This window comes from Saccopteryx bilineata, chromosome 2, assembly GCF_036850765.1.
Source record: "Saccopteryx bilineata isolate mSacBil1 chromosome 2, mSacBil1_pri_phased_curated, whole genome shotgun sequence".
NCBI lineage: Eukaryota > Metazoa > Chordata > Mammalia > Chiroptera > Emballonuridae > Saccopteryx > Saccopteryx bilineata.
In genome coordinates, this window is record NC_089491.1 from 135591799 (window position 1) to 135606932 (window position 15134).

The 15134-nt window shown below is 40.9% G+C and overlaps 1 pseudogene; it reads left to right on the forward strand.

Moving 5' to 3' along the window:
• Positions 1 to 14574, forward strand: part of LOC136322323 (serine palmitoyltransferase small subunit A pseudogene) — a 34062-nt pseudogene extending 19488 nt beyond the window's left edge.
• The last annotated feature ends 560 nt before the right edge of the window (positions 14575 to 15134 follow it).

A 15134-nucleotide genomic window follows, 5' to 3' on the forward strand; every position in this document is an offset into this window, starting at 1 on the left:
GTCTATCTAGGTAGTGCCTTAACCCCCACCACTTGAAGTCTCACCCTAGATCAAACTCAGACCCTCCGCAGTCTTCAACCACCTACCTCTGCAAATCAAATTCTTTCTTTCCTCAGTCTAATAGGCTTCTTTAGACACTGGATTCCCAATTTTGCTCTCTTTGTCAAGCCCCTCAGTGAGATCTTCTGAGCATGGCTTTCAAGGTCTATAATGGCCAAGGAAGTAACAGAAAAGGCAAATAAAACCCAAAAGAAGTCAGGAAATACCAGCTTTTGACATACGCTCTGTAAAGCCAGGAGGCACGGCCAGGGCCACCATCAGAGCAGCCCGGCCCACGCAGGTTCGCATTGGATTCGGACAGTCGGTAAAGAAACAACGGAGCCACAAACTGGTGGGCCATAGTCTTTAATCCTATCTTGCACCCGGCGGGCAAGTAAAAACACACACTGGGCTCCAAAACCCACTCACATTCAGTGCTCACAAAGCCACTGACTTATCCGAGTTTCCTAGAATCAAAGATTTCTAGCTCACCAGCCTTATTCTCCTCAGTTCCCCATCTCCTTCCTTATCCCAGATACAAACTGTACAAACTGGCATCTCACTCAGCACTCCGCCATCTTGGCTGCTTTTCCTGGCCACATGGCCTTTCTCTGCTGCTGGCTCTACTCTCTCTGCTCTCTCATGCTAACCTCAGGAATCAAGAGCGCAAGCTCCCACTTCGTCCCCATTTTATAGTGTAGAAATCCAAATCCTTAATCCAATATACAAAATAGGGAAGTCTCTAATACAAAGTCACTTTCTGAGGCATGATTGGATTGTTCCACCCCACATCAAAAAGGGTAGGAAAGGCTTAATCCCAAAACCAAGCCCCAGGCTACAAGGATTCTGCCTGCCTTTAGCCCACCCCAACACACATTAATATATCACCTGGGCGAAGGCCTCCTCGTGTTATCTTTAACAAAGTGAGCATAATACATTTTATCTGCCCCACACGCTCTTAAAGGCTCTAGTGCCCTAATGGGTTTCAAAAAATTCCATCAGGGCCCTGCTCCAGAGTGGAAAGAAAGGTCATTGAACTGAAGCCTGCCAGGCTTCCCAGCCCCATCAAGGAACACATCACTGCTGTGGAAAGAGGGACACAGAAGGTAAGCTGCCCCCTTGCTCCATGGAGGGAGAGTTCAGTCTTTTCTAGCCCTGCTCCAGCTACCTATGACCTGACCTTGCCCAGCATGCTGGGAATTGCCACTGAAGGCCCAAGGACATTGTTCACGAACCTAAGGTATTTCTTCCAAGTTGCAGATAAACTAATCTCATTTCTTGTAAACACAAGAGCCATCTACTATGCGTTGCCTGAATATTTAAGTTTTATTTATCCCTCAAGGATCTCTACTGTGGGTATTGACAGTCTGATTTTGTTGCTTTATTTACTCCTATATTCCTCTTGTATCAATGCCTCATGCCTATTGTAGGCTGGGACCTGCTGCTAATTCCAGCTAGAAGCAGTGGTCACTAGGACTAGACTCTAGCTGAAAAGTGTAGAAATATAACCACCCTCTCCTTAAGTACTTGCAGGATTTACAGGTTACTCAGCAATCTGTTCAAAGACTGTCCAAGAGACACTTCCAGCATTACATCACCCAAGGACTGACTTTCACGTGGACAGGTCCACACACCGTGATCCTGACAACTCCCACTGCTGCTAAGGGTGAATCTTTTCTCCACCCTGACCATCTGGAGCTCATAAACAAAGAAACAAAACCAACCCCTTGTCCTTCTATTCTCTATTCACCTCTCATCCTGCCTCACCCAATCAGGGGCTTTCTACTTGTGTGGGACTAACACCTATATGTATCTCCCTACTAATTGGACAGAAACCTGTACCCTAATCTATCTCCCCCCAAATATCAACCTAATCCCACCCCATGAGCCTCTTTAAATTCCTAGTACACTACCCATCAATCTAAGGACCAAACGAGCTATACAGGTAATTCCTCTTCTTGTTGCTTTAAGAATTTCTATAAAAATAGGTCTAGGGGCAGGGGGACTGGCCACTGCCCTGTCTTACTCTCTCTCTCTCTCTCTCTCTGAAGCCCAGTGAATTCATACACATGGAATCAGTGGTTTCACACAAACTGGGTGTCTTGACTATTACCTTTTATTAGTCCACTCACTCTCCTATTTATTTTTCTAACTTTTGGACCCTGCTTCTCATGTTTGTTCACTAGTTTCTTACAGAACCACATGCAGACCTTCGCCAATCAGAAAATTGGAAAAATCTACCTAACCCTACACACCAACCCTGAAACCTGCCCTCGCGAAACAGAAAAATCTGAAATCCTATATCAGCAAACCTCCTAAATCCTATCTTTCAACCCCTACAGGTCCCTTAACCCTAAAGCTCTCCCGTATCCCTGAAGAACTAGGAGAATGAACAGCATTCACTTCTTAACGCTTCTCAGTCTTTTTACCCTTCACAGAGTAAGGGGACAAGATCGCTGGGTCTTCTTGGCTGGAGAAGAGCCTAGAAAAATGAACATAAAACATTTCTTTTAGCTCAAGGTAAATGCTCTCTCCAGGGCTGCCAGGAAAGAATATCTCTAACTTTACCATGGAAGAACTTTCACCCCACTATACAACCCTCCTTATCCAAATACTTGCCCCCTTCTTTATCAAATTTCTACAGGCCCAGATGAGAGAAATCTCTAGGATTATCTACAATCAAATGCTCCTATACTCCTATTCCCCAATACCTGAAGGAGAACTTCACGAAGGAAATATCAAATAGGTAGGGATGACAGCAGGAAGAAGCCGCCCCTCAGCCTGAGAAGTTCCCTCCTGAATGTTCTCCAAACTCCCTTCCTTTAAAACCACACATACTCATTCCTCCTAAAACTTACACCAACAGGTTCTCTGTCTCTAAAAATCTCTACATGTCCTTCCATTCGAGAGGAACCAGACCAGCACATCTCATGAGGCTCATCCAGGAGACCATGTATCACCATGTCACTCTGTCCACTCGGCACTCACAGCAAGCAACTAACAATTATCTCACAATTTTTTTTTACTTACTCACTCAGGTTTTCAGAGACATCGCCTGGTTCAGACCTCACAGCACAGAAATTGATGACCTCCTTAACTGGATGAGGACTTGTCTCTCCAGAAGAAGCAATAATTTTCCAATTTTTTCTCCCCTTTCTCCTCATCACCCCTCACTGTATATTATAAAATTAATAACTGCCTTTCTTTTATATGTAACCACAGAGTTGAGAAATGATAGATACGTGAATTCCAAACTGCCATCTTGATGTTCCGCTTATCTGTTAGACCTCACCCTTACTGGACTATTGCCCCTGAGATAGAGGAATTCCAAGAAGCTGGCGAGCCCCCCAAGGAGAAGCATTCTGAACATACCAGAACTTTTGACTCAGTACCCCCTCAGGCTCTCTCAAACACTATATAATTCACCCCTACTCTGTAACGAGTGCTCTTCTGCCAGGGAGAAGTGCCCAGCAGGGTTTCTTTCTTCCTTTCAATAAAGCTCTGGTCTTTTCGAACTCCCATGGATTCCAACAGTTTTCAAGGTCCTTCTAACACTACATGATTTTCTGTAGGTGTGATTCTTGTAGACACAGGGCTGACAGAAGATTGTGGAAACCTGAACTGCATCAATCATAACTGTTTTGATCTAGGCTTGGATCTGTGGGATAATACTATCAACATCTCGGTTCTTTTATATTAGAGATGAAATAGGAAAGAAAAGTGGACATAGTGTTCATGAAAATGAAATTCAGTTTCTATCATCACACTGCTTGGGATCTAGAGCCCAATTCAAAGAGTCAGCACAAATTACATGGTCTCTGAGACCAGATTCTTGGACCTCTATCATGAGTGATAAATTATCACTACACTTGAACCAAATAGATTTTTCTAAAAAAACAATTATTCATTTTTTAATGAGTTATACAATGGAACATTATGTAACAATGGAAAAAACTTCACAGACATCATGTAGAGTGAAACAATTCAGACATGATTATATTCTGTATTTCTATATATATGAAGTTTAAAACAGGAAAAATTAAGCTGACAGTTTATGCTCAAAATGTTCAGTGTTTTCTTTTTTCTTTTTCCTTCTTTTCCAAGGAGGGGTGATACAGAGACAGATTCCCGCATCTGCCCTGACTGGAGTCCAACCAGCACCCCCTGTCTGAGGCCAATGCTCTGCCCATCTGGGCCAGGCTCATAGCTGAGCTATTTTTAGTGCCTGAGGCAGACATCTTCAGCACCCAGGCTGACGTGCTTGAACTAATTGAGCTATGGCTGTTGGAGAAGAGGGGAGAGAGAGAGAGAGAGAGTGTTGGTCAAATAAGTTTGTAAATATGATGTGTATGTTTGCTCGCTTATAGTTTGCATTGGGTTTGGGAGACAGGCTGTAAGCTGGCAAGGTCCTTATAGCCTAAGGCTTAGTTTTAAGACTAAGCCTTTCCCATTCTTTAATACACCTACTAAAATCTTTTCAAAACTAAGCTTTTCCTCACACCCTTAACTGTTGCATGATGTGGGGTGGTGCACTCTTATGAGGAATCCCATTTATGCCTCAGATAAGTGGCTGTGTATCAGAGACTTCCTTATTTGTGTACTGGCTTAAAGGCTTTAATTTCTACACTATAAACTTAAGGAAGACGGTAGAGGGAGGCTCTCTCTCAGATCCTGCCATCAGCATTGCAGAGGAGAGGCACTCAAGATGGCGGAGTGCTAAAGGAGAAGCCAGTTTGTGCAGAGAGAAGGAGATGGGAAACAGAAGTGAATAACACTGGTGAGGCCTTTCATTCTAGGAATACTCAGATGAGTCAGTGGTTTTGGGAGCCCTGAATGGAAAGGGAAGTGTTTTCCCACTGTGTGTATTTTCTCACCCACTGGGTGCGAGCTAGGATTAAAGCTAATGGCCCACCAGTTCTTGGCTTCATTGTATCATTACCATCTGTCCGAATCAAATGCAAACCTGCACAGGCCAGGCGGCTATGATGGTCGCCATGCCTACTGGTTTTACAGAAAGAGAGAGAGAAGGGGAGAGGGGTGGAAGAGCAGATGGTCACTTCTCCTGTGTGCCCTGACTGGGAATTGAAACTGGGACATCTACATGCTGGGCTGATGCTCTACCACTGAGCCAACTGGTCTGGGCCTAGTGTTTTCAATAATCATTATAGTGGTAGTATTGTTATTCTGAGACTGTATGAGATGTGGAATAGAACAACTTAGTAATTATGGGATTTTCTAATTTTGTCATCTCTTCATCCTTAAAAATCAGGATTACTAAAGTATAAGAAAGGAGATTTAGATCTAATACAAAAAGTTAAGTTAAAAATTCTGTAGTCACGAATTGGTAATATCAATATACAACATTTATATATAACTGCTATGTCCCTCAAATGCCTAAAAAAATGAGCAAAAGAATTAAAAAAATAATAATAGCAGTGAGCATCCTAAACTCTATACTGCTTAAAGTCCAAGCATTTTGTGCCTCGTTAGTATAGTTATTTTGTAGCTTCAATAGATTTTAACTTCCTTTGCACAAATCCTCTCTAGAACCTAACACATTACCTGTATATAGTATATAGTATATAGTATAGGCTCAATAAATATTTATTGAAACTTACTAGTGATTACTTTTATTTATTAATTTATTATTAATTTATTTATTTTTGTGACAGAGACAGAGAGAGGGATTGATAGGGATAGACAGACAGGAAGGGAGAGAGTTGAAAAACATCAATTCTTGGTTGTGGCACCTTTGTTGTTCATTGACTGCTTTCTCATATGTGCCTTGACAGGGTGGGAGCAGGGATTGTACAGCAGAGTGAGTGACCCCTGCTCAAGCCAGCAACCTTAGCCTCAAGCTAGCAACTCTGGGTTCATATCTATGATCCCACGCTCAAGCCAGCGACCCCGCACTCAAGCTGGTTAGCCTGTGCTCAAGCCAGCAACCTTGGGGCTTCTAACCTGGGTTTTTTTGTGGCCCAGTTTGATGCTCTATCCACCGTGTCACCGCCTGGTCAGGCTGATTACTTTTATATTTATGCTACTGTCAATACCTTTCAGTCACGAGAAAACCTGCATGTAAATAAATTAGATCTAGTAGTCACTGTAGCAAGGGAGAATACACACCATGGGAAGTCACAGGTTGTCTCAGTTAAAGGATATTAGAAAGAACTAATTCTGGGATTTGGGTTTTGGTTGGATATTTTTGGGAAGGGTCTAAGGAAGCAGAGGTTTCTAGTTTTGGTATTGCCAAAAAGCAGGAGCAACTCTGTGATTGGGTATCTTATACATTTTATCTAAAGGGAGGGCAAACTAAAGTAAAGGTAAAGCTGTAATTGGTTTTAAAAAAAAGTAGCATTTCATTCATTCATGTGACAGGAAATGTTTGACAGTTTTTGGGTTGTACAATGATCTTGCCTGGAGTGGATGTTCTCATAAGATTGTTTATGTCTAATGAGGGCAGCATATAACATAGCTGTGTAAAATCAGTGCCTGAGTATTAAGGATAGGTGTTTTTTTCTTTCTCATTGTGTTACATTAATAGTAACCTCATATTTGATGTTTTTCATTCAAGAATTATAACAGTTTCACTTTGCTCTCAGTGTTGAACTCTCTCCCAGCTACGATGGCTTGCTGCTGCTTTACCAATTGCAGCTTTATTAATTTGATTTCACCATCTCCTAGATAATAACTAAGATATTCAGTTAGAATTGCCCCATTTTCTGACAGACTCTTCCCAAACCTAACACAAGTACAAATCACAAAACAATCCCCTCTTTACCCCCTTACCGAGATGTCCCCAGGTTCCCCCTGGTGCACTGCCTCTCAATACAATGGACCCAACTTTTATTTGCCTGTGGAGTGTTACCTGTTCTTTAGGCTGGTGGGCACGGGCATCTAGATGTTGATTGTGCTCACGCATGATACATATATTTTTTCCTTGTCTTTCTCTTGTCCCTTAACCTTACTTAGGCTACTTCTATTATGGAGAATTTCTAATTTATGTTGTCAGTGTTACCAGTCTCCTCCTTTATGATTTCATAGCTTTGTGACCGTTTCCCTCTCTCAGGTCAAAAAAATAGTATTCTCTATTTTCTTTTAATACTTTTACTTTTCTTAATATTTAGCTCTTTAACCCATCTGGACTTTAAATTCATGTGGAGATAATGAGGATTGAAGTTCTTCGCAAATCTTCAGGATTAAAATTCACACCCATATCTTTTTCTGAGTGGCTACCCTTGACTCTCCCTTTCCATTTCATCAGTCTGAGTTAGGAGTCCTTGCATTTTGTTCCCATAGTACACATCACAACAATCATCATTTCTGTCTCAGAAGAGACTGTGTGAGAGCAAGGGCAGCATTTTATTCACTGTTTTACCTTCATTTCTACTATGTTGTCTACACTATAGTTCAATAAAGGGTTATTGATTAACCAACTGTCCTCATGTCATTTCCCAGAGAGCAAGAGCCAGATCTTACTTGGTGGAACTCTACTGGTGTTAGTTGGTTTGAAACGGAAAGAAACCAGAATTTTCATTCCTGGGTCGTTGCCATGGTAACGAGGCAGGTTTTTTCAGGTCTACAGCATCAATTCTGCACTACAATTGGCTAAGAAATTGACTGCTTATCTCACTACCGACCGCATTTTTCTCCCTGCCTACTCCACAAAACTAAAATTATGTAAACTGCACGAATAATTTCTGTGCAGTTTCACTCAAGTCCATTCCTGGGGCTCTGGCTGCTTCTTCTTGCCCCAAAGCTGAGGGGACACACGCAGTGGACTTGAGGGACCACAGTCATGGGACACAGGGACCGTGAAGTGTCCCAGCATTACCACAAGAGGTGCTGGAGAAAGATTGGGCACCTGGAGTGAGTAAAAGTGAAAATTTTTCATCTTGTTGTGCACCACTTTCCTGTACTCTGGAGACTACCGGTGCCTGACCTACATACACTCTAAAGGCCTTGCCTATCCTGCTCATCTTGAGCTAATAATCAGAGCACGCATGCCCCCTAGGAGGACGTTCTGAGATTGGAAAGCCAGAGCAGTGGCTTGTGGGAAATGTAGTAGTCTCAGAGCCCCCTGTGTTGTGAATGGGGCCTAAGAGGCTGCTCCCACTAAAGAGCTGTTGCAGTCATTTGCCTCTGAAGGAAGAGGTTGTTGTGTTCTTTATTAATGAGATATAGAAGAATGAGAAATGAATGAGAGGCGAGTTATAAACAGTCTGGGATAGATTTTGGTGGTATCCTAAATGCTAGCATTACAGACTGAGATTGTGTTTAATTTCTATAGAGTGCCTATATTTATGCATATAGGAGGCTGCACTTCTGAAAGTCTGTATCTGTTTTCTTAGATGCTGGCTTCCCTCTGGCCTGCAGTTGTCCTCTAAGCTGAATAATGCCTTCAAGGCCATGCATTGGAGCCAGAAGAGTTCCCTGTGTTGAAAATCAGGAACATTCCCCCTGGAATCAGAAGTCCAACCTAAATGTAATTCTTTTGCTCCTGAGATTTCCTGCTATAGTTTCTTTGAATTACCTCTGATTAAATTCTAGGAGCTATATCTAGGGATTGAGGCCTGAATCACACCAAGGAACAGATCCTAGATTTATAGTGCAGATTCTTTTTTATTTTTATAACTAAAAAAAAATTTAGTGAGGCAAGAGAGACAGAGACAGAGAGAGACAGAGAGAGAAAGAGAGAAAGAGAGAGAGAGAAAGAGAGAGAGAAGTGGGGGAGGAGCAGGAAATATCAATTCCCATATGTGCCTTGACCAGGCAAGCCCAGGGTTTTGAACTGGTGACTTCAGTATTCTAGCTCGACACTTTATCCACTGTGCCACCATAGGTCATAGATGCAGATTCTTAATGTCCTGTCCAGTGATACCTAATCCTGGATTCTGTCTGTAGGAGCATCCAAAAAGAGGAATTTGTGACCATGATATAGGAGAAAACTTCCAGAAAGAGTCCTGGAATCACATACAGTCGATAAGATGGTCAGGGAGGAAGAGAAGCTCTAAGGGCAGAGTTAGAGAGAAGGAAAAGGGCTCATAGCCTCTCTGTTTCTCATAAGGACACACACAAATTCACTATATGGAATACTGATAATGTTTTTAAGAATTTTTTGCCTGAAAGAAAAGCAATGAGAAATAAGAAAGGGGTTTATGATTGGGCCAGTATCCTTCCTTCATGTTATAAAGATTTATATTTATTTTGAGTCCCTAATATTTTGAGAGAAGAGGTTAGTGATTCCTTCTGGAGGCCCTTTAGCCCTCAATATGTCCCTCTGTTTGAAGTTATTAACTATTTCTTTTTAAAAATTCTTTTTTAAATGATTTACAGAGAGAGAGAGAGACAGAAAGGGAGAAAGGCAGAAAAGAGATGAGAAGCATCAGCTCATAGTTGCTTCACTGTAGTTGTTCATTGACTGCTTCTCATACGTGCCTTGACTGGGGGGCTCCAGCTGAGCTAGTGACCCCTTGCACAAGCCATTGACCTTAGGCTCAAGCCAGCAATGTTGACTTCAAGCCAGTGACCTTTGGGCTCAACCAGTGACCTTGGGATCATGTTGATGATCCCATACTGAAGCCAGTGACCTGTGCTCAAGCTGGCAAGCCTGCACTCAAGCTGGTGACCTTGGGGTTTTGAACCTGAGACCTCAGTGCTCTACATAAACATTCTATCCATGGCGCCACCACTGTCAGGCCAAGTTATTAACTATTGAAGCACAGCAGAGGTCATGATGGGAATTAATAAAACCAGCAGTATAATCTAGGGCAACAAAATTGAGTAGAGATTAGAAATTCTTTCTGCTTTTTTTTTTTTCAGAGAGAGGGACAGATAGAGACAGACAGACAGGAATGAAGAGAGATGAGAAGCATCAATTATCTGGGGTTTTTTTGTTTTATGTTTTTAATTTTTTTTTATTTTATTTATTATTTTTTTTACAGAGACAGAGAGAGAGTCAGAGAGAGGGATAGACAGGGACAGACAGACAGGAACGGAGAGAGATGAGAAGCATCAATCATCAGTTTTTCGTTGCGCACTGCGACACCTTAGTTGTTCATTGATTGCTTTCTCACATGTGCTTTGACCGCGGGCCTTTAGCAGACCGAGTAACCCCTTGCTGGAGCCAGAGACCTTGGGTCCAAGCTGGTGAGCTTTTGCTCAAGCCAGATGAGCCCGCGCTCAAGCTGGCAACCTCGGGGTTTCGAACCTTGGTCTTCCGCATCCCAGTCCGACGCTCTATCCACTGCTCCACCGCCTGGTCAGGCTCTTTCTGCTCTTAGACCATAACTCTATCTAGTTTTAGGCCAGAATCTTCTGGAAATTTTTTGAGTGTTCCTAACAACCCCTGAAAACAGGACTCTATTTTTTCTTTCCCCTTCTCTTATTCTTCAGGTTGATGCAAAACCCAAGCCTGTTTTCCAAGAAGCCTTAACCCTAAATGCTACAGCAACAAGGAATGGTCTTAGGGTCACAATCTGGAACAGGAACAGGAAGTTCTTTTGGTGGAGTTGGCATTATTGAGTTCCCAGGAGAGAAAAATGAACCTAAGAGGAGGGTCACAACAACTGTATCCTAGATTAGAGGAATAGGAAGGCACAGGTAAGTGAGTGGAAATGTTTCAGTGATTTAAACCTGATGTAGACTAACAGGAGAGAGAACAGTTTATGAACCCTGTGCTTCTGCTCCCACCAAAGATGTCTTATTCTCACTTTCTGGGAGGTAAATTCAGATTAGGACAGCTCTATGGCTCACCAAGAGAAAGTTATGACACCAAACTACCTTTCTAGAATCAATTTTCTTGGGAATAGATTTCAAATTAATGACAGAAAAATACATTTCAGCTTTCATTTTCCTGGAGTTGCTAGTATTACTATCTTTGAAGTGATAGACCCTCTTATAATGAAGAAAATTAGAATATTGGTTATTTCTAATTACTTACTTCTTTTGTGGATCATCCACTTTCCTGGTTTCCCTCTCTTTCTGCTCACAGTAATGCTAGGGACTGAAACACGAGATCCCCACTTTTCTCACTATTAGGTCCTAAGTAAGATTTTCTTTGATCTTATTGAGAGGATGACAGGCTATAAGTTAATGACTCAGAAATCATCTAGCAAATGCGGACTGCCATGGAATTTCTGTGATGAAATTTGACAAAAAGCTTCAATGATAAAGCTAGGGGAGATGATTTTCTGGTACTTTGGAGTGTGTGTTTGCTTATATGTGCGTGTATTTCTGGAATGTGATTTTGGAAGGGTGCTAAAAGAGGAGAGATGGCCCTACATATACTCATCTTATGATACTAAGCTTCTAAGTCATGAGTTGGCAAACATTTTTCTATAAAAGGTCAGATAACAGATATTCTTTATTTTGCTAGCCAGAGTAATGGTCACAGCTACTCAGCTCTGCCATTGTAGCACAAAAACAGACATAGACAAAATGTAAACAAATGAGCATGGACAGTTTTTTATGTGTGACACAATTTTATGTCCCAAATATCATTCTTCTTTTGATTTTTTTTCAAGCATTTAAAATAGTAAAAAGCCATTCTTATCTCACAAGTTGTACAAAAATAGGCATCGAACTCATTTTGCCTAAGGGCTGTAGTTTGCCCACCCCTATTCTATGTCCACGAGATTTCATTGTGCATTTTGGGAAGTAAGGAGAGAAATGTAAAATGTGGGAATTTACAAATAGAGAGCAAGCTGGATATTCGGACTGAATATCCAATTTAAATATAGGCCAAAATCAGGCAGATGGCTTTTCTTGGAACCCAATGATTTGATTTGATTTGATTTTTGTTGGTGTCATTAACTTTATTTTTAAAAAGTTTTTAATTATGGTTGAAATAGTGGTTAGAAATTTCCATAAATTATGAAGTGATCTCCCCTCCATAGTACTCACCAGGTACTATACACAGTTATTAAAATATTATTGACTATATTCCCTATGACGTACTTTATATTACCATGACTATTTTGCCATTAACTTTACTCTTTCAATTATAGTTAACATTATATATTATTTTATATTAGTTTCTACAGCATAGTGGTTAGAAATATATATAATTTATGAAATGATCTCCCCTCCGTAAGTAGTACCCACCTGGCACAATATTATTGGCTATATTCCCAATGCTATACTCCTTATCCTCATGACTGTTTTGAAACTAACAATTTGTACTTCTTAAGCCCTTCAACTTTTTCACCCAGCCCCCTCACTCTTCTTCTCTCTGGCAACCTTCAGTTTGTTCTCTGTATCTATAAGTCTGTTTCTGTTTTGTTTTATTTTGTTTTTTAGATTCCACATATAAGTGATATCATATGTCATTTGTCTTTCTCTGTCTGACTTATTTCACTTAACATAATACCTTCTAGGTCTATCTACACATATTGTCACAAATGGTAAGGTTTCATCCTTTTTATGGCCAAATAATATTCCATGATATAACACACACACACACACACACACACACACACACATCTTTTTCATGGACACTCAGGTTGCTTACTTACCTTGACTGCTGTATATGGCACTGCAGTGAACATAAGAGTGCATATATCTTTTCAAGTTAGTGTTTTGGAATTCTTCAGTGATATACCCAGAAGTGGAATTGCTGAGCCATAAGGTAGTTTTTGTTTTGTTTTGTTTTTTAATAGAGACAGAGAGAGAGTCAGAGAGAGGGATAGATAGGAATAGACAGACAGAAACAGAGAGAGAGATGAGAAGCATCAATCATCAGTTTTTTGTGGTGACACCTTAGTTGTTCATTGATTACTTTCTCATATGTGCCTTGACCGTGGGCCTTCAGCAGACCGAGTAACCCCTTGCTGGAGCCAGCGACCTTGGGTCCAAGCTGGTGAGCTTTTGCTCAAATCAGATGAGCCCATGCTCAAGCTGGCGACCTCGGGGTCTCAAACTTTGGTCCTTCCGCATCCCAGTCCGATGTTCTATCCACTGCACCACCGCCTGGTCAGGCAGTAGTTCTAGTTTATTTTTTGAAGAAATCCATATTGTTTTCTATAGTGGCTGTACCAATGTTTAATTCCACCAACAGTGCATGAGGGGAACCCAGGGATTTTAAATATTACTTTTGATTTTGGTTAACAAAATTCATGCAGTAAATAATAATATTGAAGACTTATTATAAGTAAAATAATATTGAAAGACTTATTGTAACTATAGTGGCTTTCTGCTCCACTTCTTACTTCCTTCTTGCGTCTTCCCCAGAAGCAACAGCTTTGGAAATTTTTTTCTAGCTATGTCTTCTGACTTTTACATATCTTTGTTTACTTACTTCCAAATTTCTAAATATCTTCTTCACTCACTGGACATTCCCTGGGGTAGGATATTGTTTAGGTGAAGAAGTTAAGCTTGAAATAATGTACCTAAGGAAGGCATTGTGAAGCTGGAGGAGCAAATATTTTGGCCATTTCTGGGGACTGGAATGAAGTAGTAGAGACTTTCTGAATGGTATTAGTATTCATGGGTGGCATAATGAATCTGTGTATTGGCATTTCCTGTATAGTCATTCATTTAATAAATTGTCAGAGAATATAGTTCCACAAGGACAAGGACTTTTGGCTCTTGTTCACTGATGTATCCTTGGCACTGAGAACAGTGCCTGGCAAATGATAGGCATTTTGTACCTATTTGTGGAATGAATGAATGAATGAATGAATGGGGAGACACAGCTAACACCAACATCCAAAATCTCGTCCTCTATGAATACTAATTCTGGATAATGCCATGTCAGTCCCGTCAGTGGAAGAGCTCCCCTCAGTGTCTCCACATCTGTTTTTCAATGAGGTATGGGGAGCTCTGGAGGAACAAAGAGGGAAAGAAGCTACTTACAGTGAGAATAGCTGGAGGAGGGATTAGAACAAGCCTGGGATGCCCTGTCATAAGTTTCCCTCTGATTTTTTTTTCATATTCTTTCTCTAACTTCAAGGTGATACCAATAAAACAGAGTCCTAAATTTGTGTGGATGGTTGTGGGGTGTCAGGGAGCACAGATCTGCTCCTAATTTCCATGCCCAAGTACAATTTAGAAAATACACACAGATCTCTTCTCTCTCTAGCTCAGAAGCCTTGCTCCAGATCATGTTAAAATGTTTTTATTAATTTTTGAATTTTGCTCCTCTGATTAGCAAAGCACTGTTGGATATTAAAAAGAAAAAAGATTCTCTTTCACTTTAGGAGTTTATCATACAGATATAGTTGTTCAAGGTTATGTGTATAAGATGTTCACTTACTGGTAACAGTGACAGTTTAGAAACCTAATTATCAAGACTGACATTGGGCTGCAACGCAGGAGGCACTCAGCGGGGATAGCGTTAGCATGGGCCTGGAAGCAGATGTCCTGGTTCTACTACCGTACCTGCTGGTCATGGTGCTGTACATGCTGGAGCCCTGGGAGCAGATTGTGTTCAATTTCATGCTGGTTTCTGTCATGGGGATGACACTGTACATGGGATACGTCTTCATGCTTCGGTACATCATGGCAATATTGCACTACTTTGAAATTGTACAATGACCAAGATGTGACCAGAAGTGAGAGGTTCCTGAGAGAAGAACCACCCTGTAAAGTTGGAATGAGACTTCATCAAATGTCTCAAGAAACTCTACTAGATGTCAACATAACCAACCCTCTGAATATAAAGACTAAAATTCATGAGTAAAACAGAAAAAGAATCCTGATTCATGTGTTGTGTTCTTTATTTTTAATTTTAAAAGAGGCTCTTGTATAGTAGTTTTTGTCTATTTTAACATTGTAGTCATTTGCACTTTGATATCAGTATTTTCTTAACCATTGTGACTGTTTAAATATTACCCTGTGAAAGCTTTTCTTAATGTAATTTTGAGTACATCTTAATTATCTTCTACTTCTAAACCCAAAGTCATTAGTTGGGCTTTACTGCTCTTGCTTTTGTATGGCATACACACATCTGCCTGGATATATTTCTAGTCTTGACCGAAGTTTTGTCAGAACTGGGCAGGGGAATAAAAGAGGGAGGGTATTTTACTGTGAACTATTTACAAAAGACTTTGCTGTAAGTTGAACTCAGGAGTACAGACTCGACTCTAACAGCTCCT